We start from the raw sequence: 21927 nt of genomic DNA, 5'->3' as shown, positions 1-21927 counted from the left end.
CGTTCGTGATTAATGTCCTCAGCTTCTCAATGTTTTCGTCACTGACGGCGGTCACCGGTCTTCCGCTTCGGGGGTTGTCAGAAACACTTCCCCGGCCTCCTCGAAAACGGGGGAACCACTCGTACACACACGTCAAGGACAGTGCTTGATCTTCATAAACACGAACGAGCATCTCATGTGTTTCTTTCGGTGTCTTGCCAAGCTTAAAGTAAAACTGTACATTGATCTTTTGGTCGTTCATGTTTCTGTTTGCAGTTCAGAACCAACGCACTAAACACGCACTGTGTCAAACAGGTCTTAACACGGCACACACATGATGCTCAACTGAACAACGTTGGGAGCAGGTGGCCAAAACCTGCTGCTGCGCAGGTGCAGCGTTGTGTGTCGCCAGTGTTACCGGATCGACCGTTCTGACTTCATTCACCGAACTTTACTGTCACGGGTTGTAGTTTTGGACTCGGACTGTGCATACATATTTTCGTATTTGTTTTACATTATTGAAAGTTTTATGGTTCAGTTTTCCTACTCATCTATGGCACTGACATTCACAATTAAACATTACTGCCCATTTCTGCCCAAGGATATTTCTGTTCTAATTTCTAAGCTAGGACGTAATATATTATTAAAAATGTTGTAAAAACCATAGATTGATTGATTATTTTAAATTTTATTTCATACAGTACAAAAGAAAGCGAAAAAATTATTGCACACATTTGTGTGCAGTGGGCATGGGAGAGTAGGGGTTTTCTGTGATTGGAAGTATAACATTTTTACCATTTATATGCAATTATTTAGATGCGAACCACAAAAGAATCCCTTCCACTAAATCAATTAATAAATGAAATTAAATAAATCAATACTGATATTAAAATAGTTGGCCTGAGAACGATAAAATCCATTATATTAAGTAAATAACACTACACTGTCATCACAAATGTTAGCCTGAGAAAGATAAAGTCACTATATCAAGTAAATAACACTGCACTGTCATCACAAATGTTAGCCTGAGAAAGATAAAGTCACTATATCAAGTAAATAACACTGCACTGTCATCACAAATGTTAGCCTGAGAAAGATAAAGTCACTATATCAAGTAAATAATACTACACTGTCATCACAAATGTTAGCCTGAGAAAGATAAAGTCACTATATTAAGTAAATAACACTGCACTGTCATCATAAATGTTATCCCGAGAAAGATAAAGTCACTATATCAAGTAAATAATACTACACTGTCATCACAAATGTTAGCCTGAGAAAGATAAAGTCACTATATCAAGTAAATAATACTACACTGTCATCACAAATGTTAGCCTGAGAAAGATAAAGTCACTATATCAAGTAAATAATACTACATTGTCATCACAAATGTTAGCCTGAGAAAGATAAAGTCACTATATCAAGTAAATAACACTACACTGTCATCACAAATGTTAGCCTGAGAAAGATAAAGTCACTGTATCAAGTAAATAATACTACACTGTCATCACAAAAGTTGGCCAGAAAGGGAATTTATGAATGAAAGGTCACAAAGCAATGAATATGGCAACCTACATTGCGTACCACACAGTACTTGCGAGTATTTTTGCCACATTCTCCACAACGTTTGATACTGCTACTGGTTTTCAGCACATGAAGGACATTTGTACACAGACGCACTTCGGTTCTAATCTTCCATTTCCCTGAAATAGGTGACCATTCAGCCCTATGACGCAGTGTTTTGTATTATCTGCGCACTTTTTAGCGATTGATTTACACCCTAGTGCTGAATCGGTCGACCTCGGCGATCTTCGAGATTCGTACTGGCAACCTTTGAAACACAAACTATGAATCGCTTACGCATCGCTGTGCGACATCTAGCGTACACTTTACGTACTAGTACTGTTATTATTTACACAGCAAAGCCAAATTATAGAATTCACTCTATGAATAATCGCATCGAGAAATGTTATATAATGTGTTTGTGACACAGTTGTTGGCTTAAGATAACAAAGATTTAGAAAATTCATATCGATCGATCATATTATCGATTCAATTCAGATTTCATTTCCATTTAGTTGGCAGTACTAACGGAACCGGGAGAGCTCCCTCCTTACTCCTCAAATCCGTACACAAATCTATCGCAAAAAGTGCGCAGATAATACTTAGCCAGGTATGTCCTCACAACATTTCTTGTGAAAGCAAGGAGATCTAGAGGTTCTTGTCTTCCTTTTGCTGTAAACCTGTAGATTTGCCAGGCATTATTCATTGAGACATTCAGGAGATAAGCAATAAGCGGCCAGTACCATTTCTTATATGTATTCTATACGAAGAAACATTTTGGTCAACCCTGTCGACGCCACCCATGAAAGTACTGTGCTTTACGAAACGTGCTGGAGTGTCGATATGAATGTATTTCTTTGCTGAATTACTCCACCTTTTTGATTTTCCCAATGGATGGACACCGCAGTTAGTTGAAGCTACTGTAACGACATTGTTGTCGTTGAATCTGACAAGCGTGATATTCCGTTCTTTATCTGTCACTTGGTCATATGATCCACGTGGAAGTTTCTTTACAGCACTTGTTTCTTGAAGTGATGCATTTTCTACTCGATTCGCACGGATAGTTCCTGTCACATCATGACCCAGATCATTTAAGTGCTCTAGCAGCTTTATGGACGTAAAAAAATTGTCGAAATATAAACTGTACTTTCCTGGTAATTCACTGAGTAGATCCAAAACTACTGACCCACCAACTCCTAATTCTGGAATGGTATTTCCTGTAGACGCTCCCTGATATGGTTCACTTTGTACCATATAGCCCAGCCTTGTTGAAATGCACCATATCTTGTATCCGAACCTGATAGGTTTACCGTGGGTGTGTTGTTTACATCCATGGCGACCGAAGTATGGATACATTGACCCATCAATGCTCAGATTTGCTTCCTGTGAAAAATCAGACAGCCATCTTTCATTGAGCATGGACCATAGAGGACGTATTTTTGCAAATTTATCATTGCGATCAAGATGTGCATTGTTGCAAACGTGAAAATAACGAAACATTTGCTCAAAACGATTTCTTGAAATCGCTCGTGCTATACCCGAATGGTGAGTATCCTCTGCTGTCTTCCAATACATTCTTGTACGGGAAGCGATGAGATAACCAGTTAAAAATAGGATGGCTATAAATATCCTCATTTCTTCAGTACTTGGTGAAAAAGAAATGTTACCGGATTGATGAGCATAAGCTATTGTACTGTCTACAATGTATGAAATAACCTCATCATCAAAGAATATTTCAAATAAATCTGCAGGTTCTTTATCATGGTGTATCCAGTTCGGCAATTCCCAGGTACGTTCAGTCTTAGCAGCTAGGTCTGCATGTTCCCATTTTAACCCTCCTCTGCTTCGTTTCTGGCTAGAACCCACTACATCATAACTAGAAAGCAAATGTGGCAAACCAGCTGTATTAGTTACCTTGTCATCAATTACACTGTCATGTAATCCGCCACATTCTATCACAACTTGACCTTCTTGATTTACTCTCTTCCCAACGAACTTTGCTCCTCCACGCAAATTATTTCCACATAAATGATTTACATTTCCTCCTTGGTATTCATCATCACTATCTTCATCGCTGAACATATAATTTTCTGGGCGCTGTATAAATATATCAGCTTCTAACAAAGCATCATCATCTTCTAGAATTTGAAGCACCTCTGCCGTGGTAAGAGACTTACAATACCTAAAACACGATGAAACACTAAAACAGTTTATATAAAAAAACACGCATCCCTCCCATGCCCATTGCACATAAATGTGTGCGCTAGTAATCTTATAAGAATTAACACCTCATAACTAGAACATATCAATAACATAGCATATCTGAATATGAGTTAGGACTCTCAAGATTATATAACACAAACATTGTTAATTGAAAACAGCAAGAATATATGAATAAATTACTTACTATTTAGGACCTGACATGACAACAGAAGACTCTACTATTTACAACTGCATTGTTGTTATATAGAACATGAGCTGAGACAACAATGGGTTCCCGCCTTTTGAATGGTACCAACCTGACATGATGACATCACAATTTGAGCAATACTTGAGCATATATAAAATATATTTTCAAAACAATAATGCACACAAATGTGTGCACTGGGCAGATATGGGTTAAGGAATTCTTACCGTGTGTATTAAACTCATCCAACGTCACTACTACAAATGCAAGTCCATATAGTTGAAAGAACAAACGTTTTAAATAAGTACTAGCAAATGTACCCGTGCTTCGCTACGGTATTCTACATTGTATTCAAATATCGAAGTAAATACTGTACATGCAGTAAATAAGATTGTTTTAAAATTGCACGTCTCTTAGCGTTATCCGAGAAACAGCATGGGGAGGTCCCCATACGTTGTTTCCAGTGTAAAGTGTTTGTTACGTATTTGTGATGGTAACGGCAGACTCACTTGCCTACTGCCATTCACAATCGAGTTGGCAAGTTTACATTATAATTGCAGGCCCCATTGCCTACTGCGCGGTCACAATCGATTTGGGGAGTTTTCGTTACAATGGCAGCCCCCTTTCCTACTTCCAGACAGATAACAGTTTCTGTTATAATGGCAGGCAACTACCCTACTATCAGTTTAAATTGAGTTGTGCAGCTATCATTATAATGTCAGGCCACTTTTCCTACTGCCAGGCAGCTTACTGCCAGTCACACCAAGTTGGTGAGATTCCATCAAAATAGCAAAGCCTCTATGCCTGATGCCAGTCATATTTTAGATGGGTACATTTGTTTATAATGGCGGGCACCCTGGTCTAGTGCCAAACACAGTCTGGTAGGGGAGTTTTAAACAAAACTGCATGCTCCCTTGCTTTCTGCAAGTCAAATCGAGAAGTGAACTATTCATTACAATGGAGAAGGACCCCATTCCTACTGCCAGTCAAAGTCGGTGGTGGGAGTACTGATTACAATAGCAGACACACCCTTTCTCGATCGCTACAAATCGACATTAGTGAATATATATATATAGATCGACATACTAAAGTATATGCGTGTTTACAATATTGCAGACTTTCATTTATAGATTAACTGCTGCTAAACGTGCGTCATATCGACAAAGGATTGTACCATAAGACGCCGTATTTAGTGGCCTAAATGACTGGTCCTATGATATCTATTCTTGGGTCAGACTGAGTTAGAAACGTTGAACAGGGTAAAGATTTTGTAAGATTATCTCACATTGCATTACTTTTCGGATAATTATATGACAGCTATATACATAGCATTTGGCTCATATTGCTACAGGGTGAGCCAATTTTCGTGAAAGAGGTTGATGATTCTATATTTCCTATAAGTGACTGAAAGTATGAATTATGTATGTGAAAAGTCCAAATTTACTTAACATCGATTAATAGAGAAAAATCAAACGTAAAAGGGATACAGATACAACAAAAAGTCATAAGACCAAGGTTGTAGATCATTCCAAATTGAACGGAGATTGTGCAATCCGTTATGTAATAGGACTTCCCGAAGGTCTGCGCCATCATTAAAATTGCCTCACCGGGCGAGTTGGCCGTGCGCGTAGAGGCGCGCGGCTGTGAGCTTGCATCTGGGAGATAGTAGGTTCGAATCCCACTATCGGCAGCCCTGAAAATGGTTGTCCGTGGTTTCCCATTTTCACACCAGGCAAATGCTGGGGCTGTACCTTAATTAAGGCCACGGCCGCTTCCTTCCAACTCCTAGGCCTTTCCTATCCCATCGTCGCCATAAGACCTATCTGTGTCAGTGCGACGTAAAGCCCCTAGCAAAAAAAAAATTGCCTCCATATTTCGATATTCTTCGGGGATAAAAAGGGAAAAATTTAAAGATCTTGGAAGTTTTCCGTCCGTTACAGACTAAAACGTATAATTTTGTCAAATTTCAATTTACTTTTTCGTCTGGCAGATTATGCCGCAATCTGGATTTGGGGTGAGGATGGTAACAATTAGAACTTTCAGGAAACTAAACCAAAAAAATATGCAGATGGTCATTATTACCCCTTAAACGGGTAGCTGTGCGAAAATTTCGCCAAAATAGTCAAGGTAGAGGCACACAGTCGTTACGATTTTATTTATAGGGATAGATAAGGAATCTGCTCCACGTACAACACCTTTTGGGCTATGCCCGCTGGACTTAACCTGCAAACCTGATCATTCATGATATCTCCCTTATTAATCCTCTTGACGAAGAAATGCACATGAAAACAAAGTTTTAGAGATGGAATTCCATCATGTTTGGTCGATTTCCAGTCAGGTTGGTCTTGTACTGTATATATTGTGGAAGAGTAAAATCACCATTTCGGTTCCGTATAAACCACCAGTCCATTTCGGGATCATGAAATGTTATTGACCTTTAAAACCTACCTTTGTACAGGTGGATGCTAAATATAAAGTTTGGTTCGAATATCTTCAGTAGTTTTCAAGTTGTAAGAAATACGCTTTACACCCACACACTCTTGAGTAGTCCGATGGGACTTGTACCGAAAAACGGTCCGTTAATGATATCTTCCTTTATTAATCCTCGTATCGAAATGATGCATATGAGAAAAACGGTTTAGAAATTAATTTCCATTAAGGCAGGCAGATTTCCATTAAGTTTAGTTGTGTATATTTTGTGGGAGTGCAACATCGCGGTTTCGGTTTCGTACAAACCCCCAACCAGTTCAGGGATTTTAAAACAATATTTACCCTAAGACCAACCCAAGGATAGGTGGATTCTAAATATGAAGTTTGGTGTAAATATATCCAGTAGATTCTAGCACTCGCGTACATACGGAATAATTAAGGAAGAAAATAATACAGTTAAGACAAATGAAATTAATAGAAAATGGATTATAACTCAGGACAGCCGGATAACGACAAATATGTAAATGCCAAGTGAATGTATTGGAAAATCAAATGCCCTTCAATAAATTGTGTTGGTGTGAGTTATGGATATAATAAAGCGGTAAAAGAGGAGACATTTAGGGGCAGTGATTCTTAGGTAAACAGATAAGAAGATGACCAATGGTGTTACTACTTAATCTATTCGAGGGCGGTTATAACCTCCAACGATATTCCGCCAATACCCCTCAGATAGGCCGATTGAAACCTCTCTTGCCTTCTACCCAAGGAACAACCACAAATTTAAAAGCATGATGAGGAAAATGGCAATACGTTACTTCCCTGCTGACAAGCAGTCAGAGACGTTGCCATGGTGACCTGTAGGTTCGTTGTCAGTCTGTCGGTCACTCAATGCAGAGCATGATGCCCGCAGAAAATAGTAAATTTCTCCGTCATGTGAAGAGTAAGGTAAATTATGAACATAACGAAAGTTGTTTATAATGAAGAGGCGTTTCACGTACGGTCCACGGAGTTTACAGAAAATCAATAGTATAAGAGAAAATGGAGGAAAACCGTTCTGGTTTTCCTATAAACCCCTCGTCTGTTCAAAGATTTCAAAATGATATGCATATCAAAACCTTCCCCGGGATGAGTATACTCTAAATATGAAGTTTGGTTGAGATCTATCCAGCCGTTTCGACGTGATGGTGGAACAGACAAACAGACAGACAGACAGACAAACAGACAAACAGACACGAAAAGTAAAAACCACCGATTCGGTCTTGAGTTAACCTAAAACGCATAAATATCTTGATGATAATGATGATGCTTGTTGTTTTAAGGGGCATAAATATCTGAAGAATTGGCAAAACAAAAGAAATTACAGACAGCGGACTACAACTTTATTTATATAGATTTTAAGTAGCTCTAACGTGTATACATCATATATATTTGCTTCTAATTATGGTATATGTATAGAATGTAACAATAGGGTACGGCCAAACTTTCAGGACACATTCCTCAAACGTACAAGAAGAAAATATGTTATATGGATATGGGTCCGGAAACGCTTTATTTCCATGTTAGAACTAATTTTCTACAGTTCTATATAGTACATTAATAATGAAAATAAAACAGGTACAAAACGTACCGGCATAACGTATGAATACCACATGAAACTCTTTCTTACATGAAATTTTAAAACAATGTGATATGCTGGTACTGTATATCCTGTTCGTGTATAGTTCTTATGATTAACGCACTATGTATAGTTGTAGAAAATGAGTTCCAACATGGGAATAAAGCGCTTCTGGACTTGTGTCCATATATATATATATATATATATCAAAAAGCAAGTTGGTTTGGAACGATCTATAAACAGCGTGGTTCAGCCGCCCCATCCAATGTAGTTTTATGCAACCCACAATTTTAATTCCGTCCTGAAAACGTCTGCCCTGTCGGTATACTCAAACAACACAACCCGATATCTGGTATTTACAGCCTCACGATGACAGGACGCCGTAATGTTATACTTAGTGTTGCCGGATGTACGGTTTTGCCCGGACAATACGGTTTTCCGCGTACAGTGCATCCTTTAAACCGCACGCCCAATGTTCCGTATTTTTAAATATCGCGACTTAAACAATAGTATAGTGTCGAAAAAGAGCGCGCTTATGATCAAAATATTCTGTATCCTGCCTGCTTGTTGTTTAAAGGGGCTTAACATCGAAGGTCATCGGCCCTATTCTGTTTTCTGACTAATGATCAGTCATCACAGTTGAGAACAGCGTCTCTGACAGTGTGCTAGCGATTCTAGTGGGCATATACTGAAAGAGTATTTCCAGTAATGGCAATAAAATAGAGAGATGGCAGAAACAGATGCTCAGTAGATTTAATAAAAATGAGCTTCTTGTGTACTTTAACTATGATGAGAACTGTAAAGAATTTCTCAAGAAAGTTTTGTTCAATAAGAAACTGTTACAGTTCGCCTCTGTGGTGTAGTGGTTAGTGTGATTAGCTGCCACCCCCGGAGGTCCGGGTTCGATTCCCGGCTCTGCCATGAAATTTGAAAAGTGGTACGACGGCCGGAAGGGGGTCCACTTACCCTTGGGAGGTCAACTGAGTAGAGGCGGGTTCGATTCCCACCTCAGCCATCCTGGAAGTGGTTTTCCGTGGTTTCCCACTTCTCCTCCTGGCAAATGCCGGGACGGTACCTAAGTTAAGGCCACGGCCGCTTACTTCCCTCTTCCTTGTCTATCCCCTCCAATCATCCCATCCCCCACCAAGGCCCTTGTTCAGCATAGCAGACGAGGCCGCCTGGGCGAGGTACTGGTCATCCTCCCCAGTTGTATCCCCAGACCCAGAGTCTCACGCTCCAGGACACTGCCCTTGAGGCGGTAGAGGTGGGATCCCTCGCTGAGTCCGAGGGAGAAACTGACCCTGGAGGGTAAACAGATTACGAAAGAAGAAACTGTTACAAATTGCATCTTCAAATGACAAGTACTTGTGAAATGTTCATTTCAATGTAAAGACTGACGCATTATTAGTTTATAATAAATTAAGTACCTACATATTTCACGCTGACAATCTTATATTATTACTGGTACGGGTATTTATTCGTTAATATAACCATGGTCTCTTCTCTTAATCATGGCTATGGTGCCTTAATTTAGCGCTATGATGACAAGGAAATGAAAGTGTTCCTTATTTTCAATCCCGAAATCTGGCAAACCTAGTTATACTCGTATTAAACACTGGGAGACATGCGTGTTCCTTCTAGATCAAATGAACCTGGCACGCCGGCGAAAAACTAAATTGATATTGTGACCGCAGTAAACCTAATACTTGATATAAGCTGCCTAGTGTGCCGTACGGAAACGTAGTGTGGTTCATAAAGGCGTGGTGGAATGGGCTTGCATATCACGTGCGAGGTTCGAGTACGGGGCGAAGATTACAAATGTTTGAAATATTTGTTTAATACGTACCGCACGCAATGTAAGTTCAATACGCGCTTGCAGGCAAATTGTGTGTGAATGAATGGGTTTGTGGCCCTAAGAAGGGCCGATTAGTTAGCAGGCCGGACACATACAGACTGGAAATAATAGGAACACAACTGCCTTGACAATGTTTCAGCGCAGCAAATGCTCGATGTGGTGACTGTTTTGGTTTATGTACATTCGGGCCCGGTGTCCAATAGAATGCCTTGCCCGCTGAAGCATTCCAGGCCGTCCGTGATGATTTGCCGGAGCTGATCGGGGTGTTCCGGCGCTTGAGTGTAAACGACGTTCTTCAAATGTCCCCACAAGAAGAAGTCTAACGGCGTTAAATCCGGTGACCTGGCGGGCCAAGAAACAGGGCCTCCTCGTCCTATCCATTTCCCTGGCTGTTCCTCGTTCAGGTGGTTACGAACGGGCAAAGTCGAATGTGGTGGAACTCCATCCTGTTGCAACCACATCGTCAAACGATCGTACAAGGGTACATCCTCCAGCAGCAGTCGGAGTTCCTGACGCAGAAATTGTAGGTAGCGTGAGCCCGTCCAATGGCCCTCAAAGAAATAAGTCCAATCAGGCGATCCCCCAAGATTCCACACCAAACATCCACTCCCCTTCGTACTTGATGGGCCGCCTGTCGCACCCTGTGACGATTATTCGGACTCCAATAGTGCATGTTGTGGCTATTGACGTTCCCATTATTGTGGAAGCGCGATTCGTCCGTGAACAAGATGTGCATCCTTGTCCAGCTTGCCTGATAGCGACCGACAGACCTTCATTTGAGATTCCAAATCCCCCCATGGAGCTCTTGATGTAGCTCAAGATGGTATGGGTGAAATTTGTGTTCATGCAGTATTCGCCAGACGGACGACTGGCTGGTGTTCATCTGTCGTGCATTCGCCCTGGTACTGATGTGTGAAATATTACGAGCTGCCTCCAAAACGGCCTCTTCTGTTTCACTCGATGTAACGGACCAATAGCGGACTGGTGGCTGGTTGGAAATCACGCCTCTTGCCTTTAGGCGTAATTCAACACGGCGGAATATTGAAGCAGCCGGGTGTCGCCTGTCAGGATACCGTCCCTGGTACAGGCGTAGTGCCTCGCACGCGTTTTGTCTTGCTTCCCCATAAATGAGGAGCATGTCAAGGTATTCCCCTGTGGAATATGCGGAGTATGCGCAGGGCACAAGATGAATAAAAGCGTCATTCTACTGTTTGAATGTGGCAAACGTGGGCCTGTGCTTACGTATTCAAACATCATACCCATGCAAAAATATTTGAACGATGCAGGATTTAGCCTGTAATCGACGAAAAAATTCCAAAAATGTTTAATTTTTCACTTTTTACCCCCGAAAAATATCGAAATATGGAGACAATGCTAATGTCGGTGCAGAACTTCCCTTCGAGTATTTGCTGGCTAAACGGTATGTCGTATCACAAAACAGATGGCCCGATCTTGGTCCAATTTGGCGTGATCTACAACTTTGGTCCTGTGAGTTTTTGCCAAATGTCATGCCAATTGTCTTTTTCCCTTCTAATGGAGAACAGTGGACCTGTCTTTCCCTTTTAGTGGATAGTCGTAGAAAAGAATTTTCTCTTTCAATAGATATTCCTGTTAATGGAATTTAGTGGAGGGAGTTTACCCAATTAAAGAGATTAGCGGAAATGTCTTTCTCTTTTAACAGAGGTTAATGGAAGTACCTTCTCACTTTTCTTGGAGATTAGTGGAGATGTTATTCCCCTTTTCGTGAAGATTAGTGGAGATTTTTCTTTCATGAAGATTAATGGAGATGCCGTTTGTTTGTTTTTTCATTTAAGATACTGAAGCTGCCTTTTCCGTTTAAATGGAGCTTCGAGGAGATGTTTTACCCTTTAAAAGGAAATTACACAAAGATTGGTGCAGTTATCTCTTGTAAAGGATATTTCTCATTTTCAATAACATGTGGAGATGTTATTGCCCTATTTAAGTGAATTTTTCATTTCATACCAGGCAAGTTTCTGGAGTGTACCTTAGTTCAGACCTTAATATGTGTTTTCTTGGAATTACGTGAGTTCCATTCACCGTCCGGAACCAGAAAAATTCAGAAACGAAACTTTCACTTCCGGACAGAGACTTGGCCCTAAACTGCACTCGGACTACGTCATAAATAAGCGTAATTCCTAACGACCATACATAAAGGTAAGCAATTTCTTACCTAGGTTGGGAGAACATAATGCCGTTATCAATGGAAGTGTCATATAGTGTCCAGTTCGCAATATTGGCTGCCAGTGGGAAATCTTCTCCATAGCAGAGTGATGGATACATTACCCTGGGTAAAACGCAAAGCAAATGCTTCTGAATAAGATGATGATCCTTCTGAGTTATATTTCACGAAAAGCTTAACATCAGAGTTCACAGAATGATTAAGGCAAACGTTAAACTTCCACCATGAGCCGCGAATGAAGAACTAATCACTGTTCTCATCACAATAGTTCACTCTACCTAGTCGGCCTGAAAGGATCAGACAGCTTTCTCATCCCAACTTGGCGGGTTCGATCCCAGCTCAATACAGTATTTGAAGGTGTTCAAATACGCCAGTCCGGTGTCAATAGATCTACTCGAGCTTAAAAAGTCATGAGGGTCCAATTTTGACACCTCATCGATTATGAAAACCATAAAAGTAGTTAGAGGGACGAAAACCCAATACCGTAGGGTCAGCTGGTTGTTCATTTGAGTGGACTTGGAAAACTGATACGTAATAGTATCTTTTGATTCAGTGCGGAAAGTAACAGGAAACTAAACCTCTCCTAATTTTTCCTAGTACACCTCTTCAGTGACGTCTAGGATTTCTGTCGTTGCTGATGGTGAAATTGTTGGGGATCTAACGATCTTCCGAAGTGAGGGTTGAAACAAACACAGACAAGCAAACAAACAAACAAACAAACAAGAAATGGTCATCGTTTGCTTGCGAACACTGAAGTTAACAATTCTGAACCCTTGGGAGACAGTATGGTTCCCATGTTGTCAACCCGACAGTGACGGATGCAACAGCCACTATATGAAATAATATCAACTTCTAATGAAATTGAAAAAGCGCAAAAATATATTTATAAGAGAATACGTTTCTTACCTCTCGTGAGTAGAACCGAAAGAAGCAGATGAACCTCATGATCATGTTGATGTTCACAACGAGGTGATTCTGCCACTGTCTTGAGCGCCTTATATACCTGCCTTTAATTCTGCTTGAAGCAATAATAGTGACGAAACTTGATACATGCACGTGGTTATTGCTGCTATAAACACTATCATGAACGACACTGTAAAAATCGCAAATTTATTAAGTGCTATAACCTGCCTGTTATGAGTCAATAAAGAGCATTAAGGAAACTAGACAACGAATCAATTATGGCGGTTGATCAAATGGCTGATAGAACAATGTAACTTCAAAAAGTGAGGTGACAAGAGCTCTCATGAAGAAAGTTAATTTTTACAGGTAGATATAAGGATTCACTCTAGTACGCATTACTGTTCCACATAGTCACCATTCTTGTCCAAGAACTTGTTCCGACGGTGCCATAATGGAAGAAACTTGCGTCTATTCCCTGAAGTCACGTCATGACGGCGTGATAAATGGATGTTTCGTCGTTGAATAGCTTACTACCCAGCTCCTTTTTTCAACGATCCGAAGAGATAGAAATCACTCGGTGACACGTCTGGGCTGTAGGAAGGATGGTCCAGTACCTGCCACTGGAAGCGCCGTAAAAATTCACGCGTTCTGCAAGCTACATGTGGTCTAGGATCATTGTGCAGCAACGCGACACTTGCTGAGAGAAGTTCAGATCGTTTTCTGCTAATTGCTACCCGCAAACGCTCCAGAGTGTCACAGTCACTGGTAGCATTCACCGTTACTCCTCTTGTAAGGAAATCAACCATCTAGACCATCCTCCCTACAGCCCTGACCTGGCACCTAGTGATTTCTATATCTTCGGACCGTTAAAGAAGCACCTGGTTGGTGAGCGATTCAACGACGATATATCCGATCAGCATACCGTCACGACGTGGCTTCACGAACTGGACACAGATATCTTCCTTGCCGGCATCGATGCCTCTGTGTACCATTGGAACAGGTGCTTAGACAAGACCAGTGTAATAGGAACTGAAACAAAAATACCGAGCAAGTGGCTGCGCGGTTTGAATCACATAGCTATCGGCTTACGTTCGGGACATAGTGGGTTCGAACCCCACTGTCTGCAGCCCTGAGGATGGTTTTCCGTGATTTCCCATTTTTACACCAGGCAAACGCTGGAGATGTACCTTAGTTGAAGCCACGGTCGCTTCCTTCCTACTCCCATCCCTTTCCTATTACATCGTCGCCATAAGCTCTATCTGTGTCGGTGGGACGTAAAGCAGCTTATTAAAATAAAATAAAATAAAACACTCTATCTTATGACTATGGTGGTGGTGGTGGTGGTGGTGGTGGTGGTGGTACGATTCTACGGTCAAGAAAGGAATTACCTGAAGGAACAGATTTGACACAGATAGAAATAACCGAATGTAAGCAGACTCGACCGGATCATTCATACTCGGTTGAAGCATACCATACTCCTTTCAGTCAATACTGATCTGCATTTAGGGCAGTCGCCCAGATGGCAGATTCCCTATTTGTTTCCCTAGCCTTTTCTTAAATGATTTCAATGACATTGGAAATTTATTGAACATCTCCTTGGTAAGTTATTCCAATCCCTAACTCCCCTTCCTATAAATGAATATTACAGATATACCCGGGCGTAAGACTATTTCCTATGTTGACAATGTTAAATATGGTAAATTTATGTACTTTTTCTCGAAACCTTATCTCAATAAAAACATGTGTGTGTCCAGTCCGTGAAGCCGCGTCGTGACGGTATGCTAATCGGCCATATCGTCGTTGAATCGCTCACCAACCAGGTGCTTCTTTAACGGTCCGAAGATATAGAAATAGGTGCCAGGTCAGGGATGTAAGGATGATAGTCCAGATGGTTAATTTCCTCACCAGGGGAGTAAAAAGTTTGTCTAGAATACTGACGAGATCTTGCATTGCGAACTGACCATGTTTGTTAGCTAACACGCTTTGGATTACTATTTTTTTAATTACCCTATTTCCTTTATTGTAATTTGTTTATCATTCTTTACAATATGTAGGTTTACAGATTCACTTTCGTAGAATCTGAAGGCATGAAAAACATGTCCATACATGCTTTAATTTTTGCCTAATGTGCTGTGAAAATCCCAATGTCCTGGTTAAAATAGCTCCAGAGAAGAAGTTGCGTATATCTCAAAATGTTTTCCAGCAAATGGCTCTTAAGAGTTTTATGTGGCATTGTACTAGCACAGACCATTCCTACTTCATGTACTGGTTAAGCCTCATTATATGCATCCTTCCTTCCCCTTTTCAACCGTCTAGCATGCTGCCTAGACCTTTTTTTCAGTAGTTCCCTCTCCTTTTGCCTTCATTTTCCGAACGTCTTCCGGTTCTGTGCAGTACCTTATATATTGACTCACGCCTCAATGCCCAGCCTCCTAAGTATTCAAATTGTCCAAACGTTTCCTTCACCAAATCCACGAACTGCATTTTACTGTCTACAGCCTACCTAATAACAATGTTTCATATGCAGCAAACATATTTTTCCCTTTCCTTTTTTTGTATTATTTTCAAAACCATACCATTGAAGGACCCATGAGTGTTTTCGATTAAATGTTGAATATCCTCTGCGATCGATCCATTAAAACAGAATTTGTGATTATATGCTAACCTCACACCATAAGCATCAAAGAGAGAACAAATTCAAAGCGTGTAGCTGGAACGTGCAACCAACGTAAAAAAAACAATATTCCCACCCAAGCAATTTGAATTGACAAAAGCAGTAAAACATTCGAATGAACATAACAGTTGGGCGTGGTATGAAGTGTCGTGGGACGTTTACATGTTAATTGCAAGGATTTAGAGACGCATTTGGGCCCGACTCCCTGGTTGAGTGGTCAGCGTTGAAGCCTTCGGTTCAGAAGGTTCCGGATTCGATTCCCGGCTGGGTCGGAAAATTTAATCACGTCTGATCACTTCTTCTGACCCGCAGATTGGGTGTTTGCGTTTGTCCCTACACTTTACTCTTCATATTCAGACATCACACTACACTACCAACCAACACAGAAACACACAATAGTGTTTATATCCCTCCATGTAGGGTTGGCGTCAGGAAGGTCATCCGGTCGTAAAACAGGGCCAAATCCACAAGTGCTATATATATTTCGCACCCATAACTCCACATATGCGGGAAAATTGGTAGAATAAGAAGAAGAGATGGATTTGGGGAAAATCAAAGGAAAGGAAGGTCTGAACGTACAAAAGATCCAAAATCGAAAATTCTGTAATTTTGACCAAAACTGACCACAGTTCCCCTTAATCTATGATCTTCATAATGAGTTACGCAGCGCTCTAATCCCTACCTAATAGAACACCTGCTGCAGACACTACTAACCTCGAAAGTTGATTTGCCTGGGAAGGTGGTATACGCCAGATTTAAAAGTAAGATGTCTAATCAGCGTAGTGGGTAGCGAAGAAGTTATGTACAAGTTGATATAGTCGAGGTATGATCAATGAGACCAGACTGAGGCACGAGACAACCTTGAAGTACCTGAAGGATGGAGTAGGCATGTGGCGTGAACAAACCATCATACTGACAGCACCTAACTCCGACCAGAGCTCCTACAGCTGCGTGCACTGCAGTTTGTTGAGACAACAGACGTTAGAGGAAAACAGCACATGAATTCCCATGAGATGTGGCAATGTGTACGATGTAACCTGGAGGCCAACTGCACGCCCCTGTGTCTGCATGGAGTACGGTAAGTACTCAAGTCATGTAATTCTGCACTCCACTTCACTAGCCATAATGTGAAGATGCAGGCAGTCAGGTACAAGTCTTGTAATCCGCAGTTTCGAAACTTCCTTATTGCATGGCCACTTCTTGCCATAGCCAAGTTTGCGACCTTAGTAAAAGTACGAATATTAGCATAAAGATGCGATTTAATAACATCATTTTCACTGACAGTTGTCAACAAGACAGTACGCAAAGCAAAGTCTGGACTAAAAATCATACATGAGCTGAGTCCAGAAACAAAGCAGCTTTTGGAACACGAGGTCAGTTTTCAACTTCTCCCTTTTGTGTTAATGCATTGATCATCATGATCTGTACAATGGCACTGATATCATAATTATATATGTGTGAATTAATAAATTCAGTAATGAGAAATTGTGGGCAAAACAACACATACTGCATTTACTGAGGCCCCTGTATGAGGTAGTATTTGGTGATTTTGCATTGAGGAGATAGTAGGTTCGAACTTCACTGTTTTGTTTTCCGTTGTTTCCCATTTCACACCAGACTTTACCTTAGTTAAGGCCAAGGTTACCTACTTCCCCTTCATATCCCTCCTTTTATGGTGGTAAAAAGTAAACTCGTGTCCTCATCCCGAGGTGGTGCAGCTCTTTTCAGGCACACCCCCATTGGAGGTGAGCTGCATGTACCATTCCAACCACATACCAGCCCTCCTGCCATTCGTAAAGTTCTGGCAGTACCGGGAATCGAACCCGAGCGCCCCAGGACGGCAGCTAATAACACTAACCGTTACGCTACGGAGGCGGACTTTATGATGGTGATGATTGTTTAAGTTGAAGTAGAACTGGGCAACCATCCTCTATATAACACTAATCGGAGAGAAAAATGGCAGGGATCCGACACTTCAAAAAATGAAGGTATCAGCAAAAGAAAGCCAAGGGTCTTGAAGGGCATGAAAATGAAAGCCTCCCTAGGCCTGGAATGCTGTAATACCATCAAGGTCGGAAAAGAACAAGAGTTGACCAAGAGAGGTCGAATAGGATAGATTAAAGTAAGGAGCCTGGTACAGGAAAGTGGAAGATATGCCAGGACTCAGCTGAAGGCCCGTGGTTCACCATAAGATCTGTTTGTGTATGTGCGACGTAAAACAGATAGCAAAAACTGGTGCCAAACATCCTTTTGGAAAAATAAAATGCTCATAAATATGTCCTTTAATAAATGAAGCTCAAATTGATGACGGTTAATTTTTTTACAGCTAACAAATGTCCGACTCGTTGGCTGAATGGTCAGCGTACTGGCCTTCGGTTCAGAGGGTCCCGGGTTCGATTCCCGGCCGGGTCAGGGATTTTAACCTTAATTGGTTAATTCCAATGGCACGGGGGCTGGGTGTGTGTGTGTTGTCTTCATCATCATGTCATCCTCATCACGACGCGCAGGTCGCCTACGGGAATCAAATAGAAAGACCTGCACCTGGCAAGCCGAACCCGTCCTGGGATATCCCGGCACTGAAAGCCATACGACATTTCATCTAACAAATCGTTTCCAAGAGACGTATTTATGGAATTTTGAGTCTACAAGTGTAGGATTCAGTGCATCGAAAGGGAAGAGAAACTGAGTTAGGGCCTGTGAAACTACCATGAATGAAATAGTCAGAGTATGATGAGCAGAATCCTCTTTGATAATAAACATCCTTCTATACGTCTGTCAGTCTCTGCCACCCATCAGTACTTCTCATCGCAGCCTGCACATCGTGTCACACATTACATATCGCTTATTTTAGCCATAAGATATGTTTTTGTCAAAAAGAAAACGTTTGCCGGTTATGCCCTTTCAGATCTAAGGTAACAATATTTCCTTATAATTTCTTATTTGTTTTACATTTGTAATATTTACTATAAAGAGTGCAATTGAAATACTGTACGTTATTTGAATTGACAGTGGAAGATATTCTAAGTAATCATCTTCAAAAATGTTATTCCTAACTAGTGTCGGGAAACATAAATCTCAAAACTTCAGTCAATATTTTTGAGAAGTCAATAGGCAATGGATACGTCAACACCTGTGCCATTGTCACTTGCCTCGAGGTCAGTGTATTTCGAAAGTTCAGTCTACAAGGACGCGATAAGCAAGAACAGTCTTAAATGATATCGGTGTGACCACGAAGAAAGCTAAATATTTTCACTAAAATTCGGTGATAAACACCTATGATATTATCTTAGTCATCAAATGTATCAGCGAGCTCTGAGTATAAGCGAAATGCCTCTATCAAATCATGAAATATGCGATATGATTTTAAATTATGGTGGGGTAAGGCAGAAGCTAATGGATCACTGGCGAGACGAGTGTATCCGAAAACACCCAAGTGATCGGGACCAGGATTTTGTCGCTGTTCCACAGAGATTACATTTGAGGGAATGTCGGGGCTAATTGTCAAAATTATTTTGTCATTTCTTTCTTTCTTTTTACTTTTTCTTACAACTTGCTCTACGTCGCACCGACACAGTCTTATGGCGATGATGGGATAGGAAAGGCTGTTCGGAAACAAATGGCCAAAATACACACAATCCACCTACACTATGGGACCGAGAGCATTGAGAATAATAAAAGAGAAATGAAGGCACTAGATCCCTGATGGGTCCTGGACTACCGAGCGTCCGCTGGTCATCCCAAAGGCTTGCAGATTACGAGGTGGCACGTGGTCAGCGCCATGAAGCCTCTCAGTCGTTATTCTTGGCTTTCTATACCGGAGCCGCTACCTCACCGTCAGATAGTTCCTCAACTTTAATCACGTATACTGATTGTACTTCGAACCGCCACTCGGATCCAGGTAAAAACGCCTGATCTGGACGTGAATCGGACCAAGGTCCTTCCCGTGAGAAGTAGGCTTGTTTCCCTTAAACTACGGAGCCGGCCCCTGAGTAAAATATGTCGTAAATCTCCATAACAGCCAGTCTTGAACCCATAGAACAGCGGGTGCCACAGGGCCTTTTACACTGTGATCTCTGCAACATATTGGAAAGGTGTGGTTTTTTTTACACGAGTTTGAAATTGTACACAGGGTGAGAGAAAGCCATCGGAGTCCCGTGAAGGTATGGAATGAACACTCAACTTCAGAACAGATAGTGCGTCATTGGTTTGATAAATGCCAAACCGAGGACCAGAGTCTCCAAGACGAGGAAAGCAGAGGACGACCGTCAAGGGTGAATAGCGTCGTTTCAAAAGTGTTTATGGAGGCAAATCCACGCATTACGTCTTGAAACAAGCCCACAGCTCGTGGTCTCGATACATCTATTACTCGCGCAATAGTATCGTTAGTGAGCGGAACATTGGGCTATTCACGACCACGTCACCTAACGAGTTACTAAAAATGCATTGTTTCCTGTTTTCATTATACTCGTGCGATAGCGCAGTTTGTTAATCAGAAATCTGAATGGAAGCCATTATTGATTCCTCGTTCTTATTTGTCCAAGGCAATCAAATGAAACCACGTGCCTTTTCCAAACCTGGACGTTCATGGCGTATTCAGTGCCCTCAACTAGCCCAGGGACCAGCGATCAAACATCCTGAGTCGGACCAGTGGTCATTGATCTGCATTTAGGGCTGTCTCCCAAGTGGCAGATTCCCTATAAGTTGTTTACCTAGTCCTTTCTTCAGTGATTTTTAAAGAACTTGGAAATTTATCGAAAATTTATCGACATTTATAAATGACTCCAATCCTTAATTCTTCTTTCTGTAAATTAATATTCGTCCCAATTTGTCCTCAAGTTGTCTGGGATACAGGGAAAGCGCAGAGTGAACTGACGAAGGATCATCAAGAAAAGCTAGTGGCCTCTATAATAACCCTTAGTTCATCACCAGAATTAGCCCTTGCTCAATCGTATTGTGACCTGTGGGAGAAATTGGGTCCTGGAAAACAATCGTAAGCGAAGTAGGCAGTGGTTGGGCGTTCGAGAAAACAAAACACTTCCGGAAACCAAAATGAATACGACGCAATTGTTGTTACTAGCGTGGCGGAGAGCACTATTTGCTGTCCATTTTTCTCCTATTAAATCAAGTACATTTCGAAACTGCACCTAAAATCGTCTAAAAAACTAGCTTTGTTTGATTCATAGGGAAAGTAATCTGATATTAACACATAACACTGCATAACATAACATTAATCTATACTTTATAAGATAAATTTGAAAAAATAAACTGAAATAATAACACTATTTAACATTCATTAAGATACGTAAAAAGCCAGTCATCTCCGTACAAGTCATGGAGGCTCTTGGAGGGGTGAATGATAAAACGTCCACTGTTCGCAATCTCGGCACTTGGTGGAGTGGAGTGGTTAGCTCTACGCCCGTTTGCCTTTGCCCCCAGAGATATGCATATGCCACATGCACTTCCGGAATAAAAATCTCGTTTCTTAAACGTTTCGACTTCCTGACGAGGAATAAAACTCACGTTCTTCCGAGTGAACCGAGCACGCTTTTACCACCAGGTAGCCCTCAGTAAAGTTATTTATTTCCTATAGACGCACAGTATCAACATGCGTACGAGCATTAGGTATCAATAACGTGTCGTGTCTTGTTCCTAAGTAAGTAATGTACCTTAACCATGTGCCTAGGTTATTTTAATTAACCGTGACGTTCATTGATCCGGACATTAACGACCTCCCATTAGTACATATTAATATGTTTCTGTTTTTTTTATACTTGCTTTACGTCGCACCGACACAGATAAGTCTTATGGCGACGATGGGACAGGAAAGGCCTAGAAGTGGGAAGAAATCGGCCGTGGCCTTAATTAAGGTACAGCCCCAGCATTTACCTGGTGTGAAAATGGGAAACCACGGAAAACATCTTCAGGGCTGCCGACAGTGGGGTTCGAACTCACTATCTCCCGGATGAAAGCTCACAGCTGCGCGATCCTTACCGCACAGCCAACTCGCCCGGTAATATTTTAATATAACTATTATATTAGGAGAGGGCATATAGTTTAAGTATCCGGTAAGACCCAACTAGAGAATGGTTCCAGTGTATGGGACCCTCACCAGGATAACTTGATTCAAGAACTGGAAAAAATCCAAAGAAAAGCAGCTGATTTGTTATGGGTGATTTATGATAAAAGAGTAGCGTTACAAAACTGTTTCAAAGTTTGGGCTGGGAAGACTTGGGAGAAAGGAGACGAGCTGCTCGACTAAGTGGTATATTCCGAGCTGTCAGTGGAGAGATGGCGTGGGAAG

At 41.3% G+C, this 21927-nt stretch overlaps 1 protein-coding gene across 6 annotated transcripts in view; it reads left to right on the top strand.

The window, feature by feature from the left end:
- LOC136866170 (uncharacterized) overlaps positions 1–21927 on the top strand; it is a 1405624-nt gene that overhangs the window by 1327637 nt on the left and 56060 nt on the right. For 2 of the 6 annotated variants that reach the window (XR_010859494.2, XM_067142900.2), the window contains exon 1: positions 16588–16704. The exons of 3 other annotated variants lie outside the window; for them this stretch is intronic. The gene's annotated coding sequence lies outside the window, so the exon portion shown is untranslated. Of the gene's footprint in view, positions 1–16587; positions 16705–16923; positions 17000–21927 lie in introns of those variants that run through there. One more of the 6 variants, XM_067142905.2, reaches the window with a different exon arrangement.

Source organism: Anabrus simplex, chromosome 3 (genome assembly GCF_040414725.1).
Source record: "Anabrus simplex isolate iqAnaSimp1 chromosome 3, ASM4041472v1, whole genome shotgun sequence".
NCBI lineage: Eukaryota > Metazoa > Arthropoda > Insecta > Orthoptera > Tettigoniidae > Anabrus > Anabrus simplex.
The sequence above is the reverse complement of the archived record's forward strand: the minus strand, read 5'-3'. Positions and strand labels throughout refer to the sequence as shown.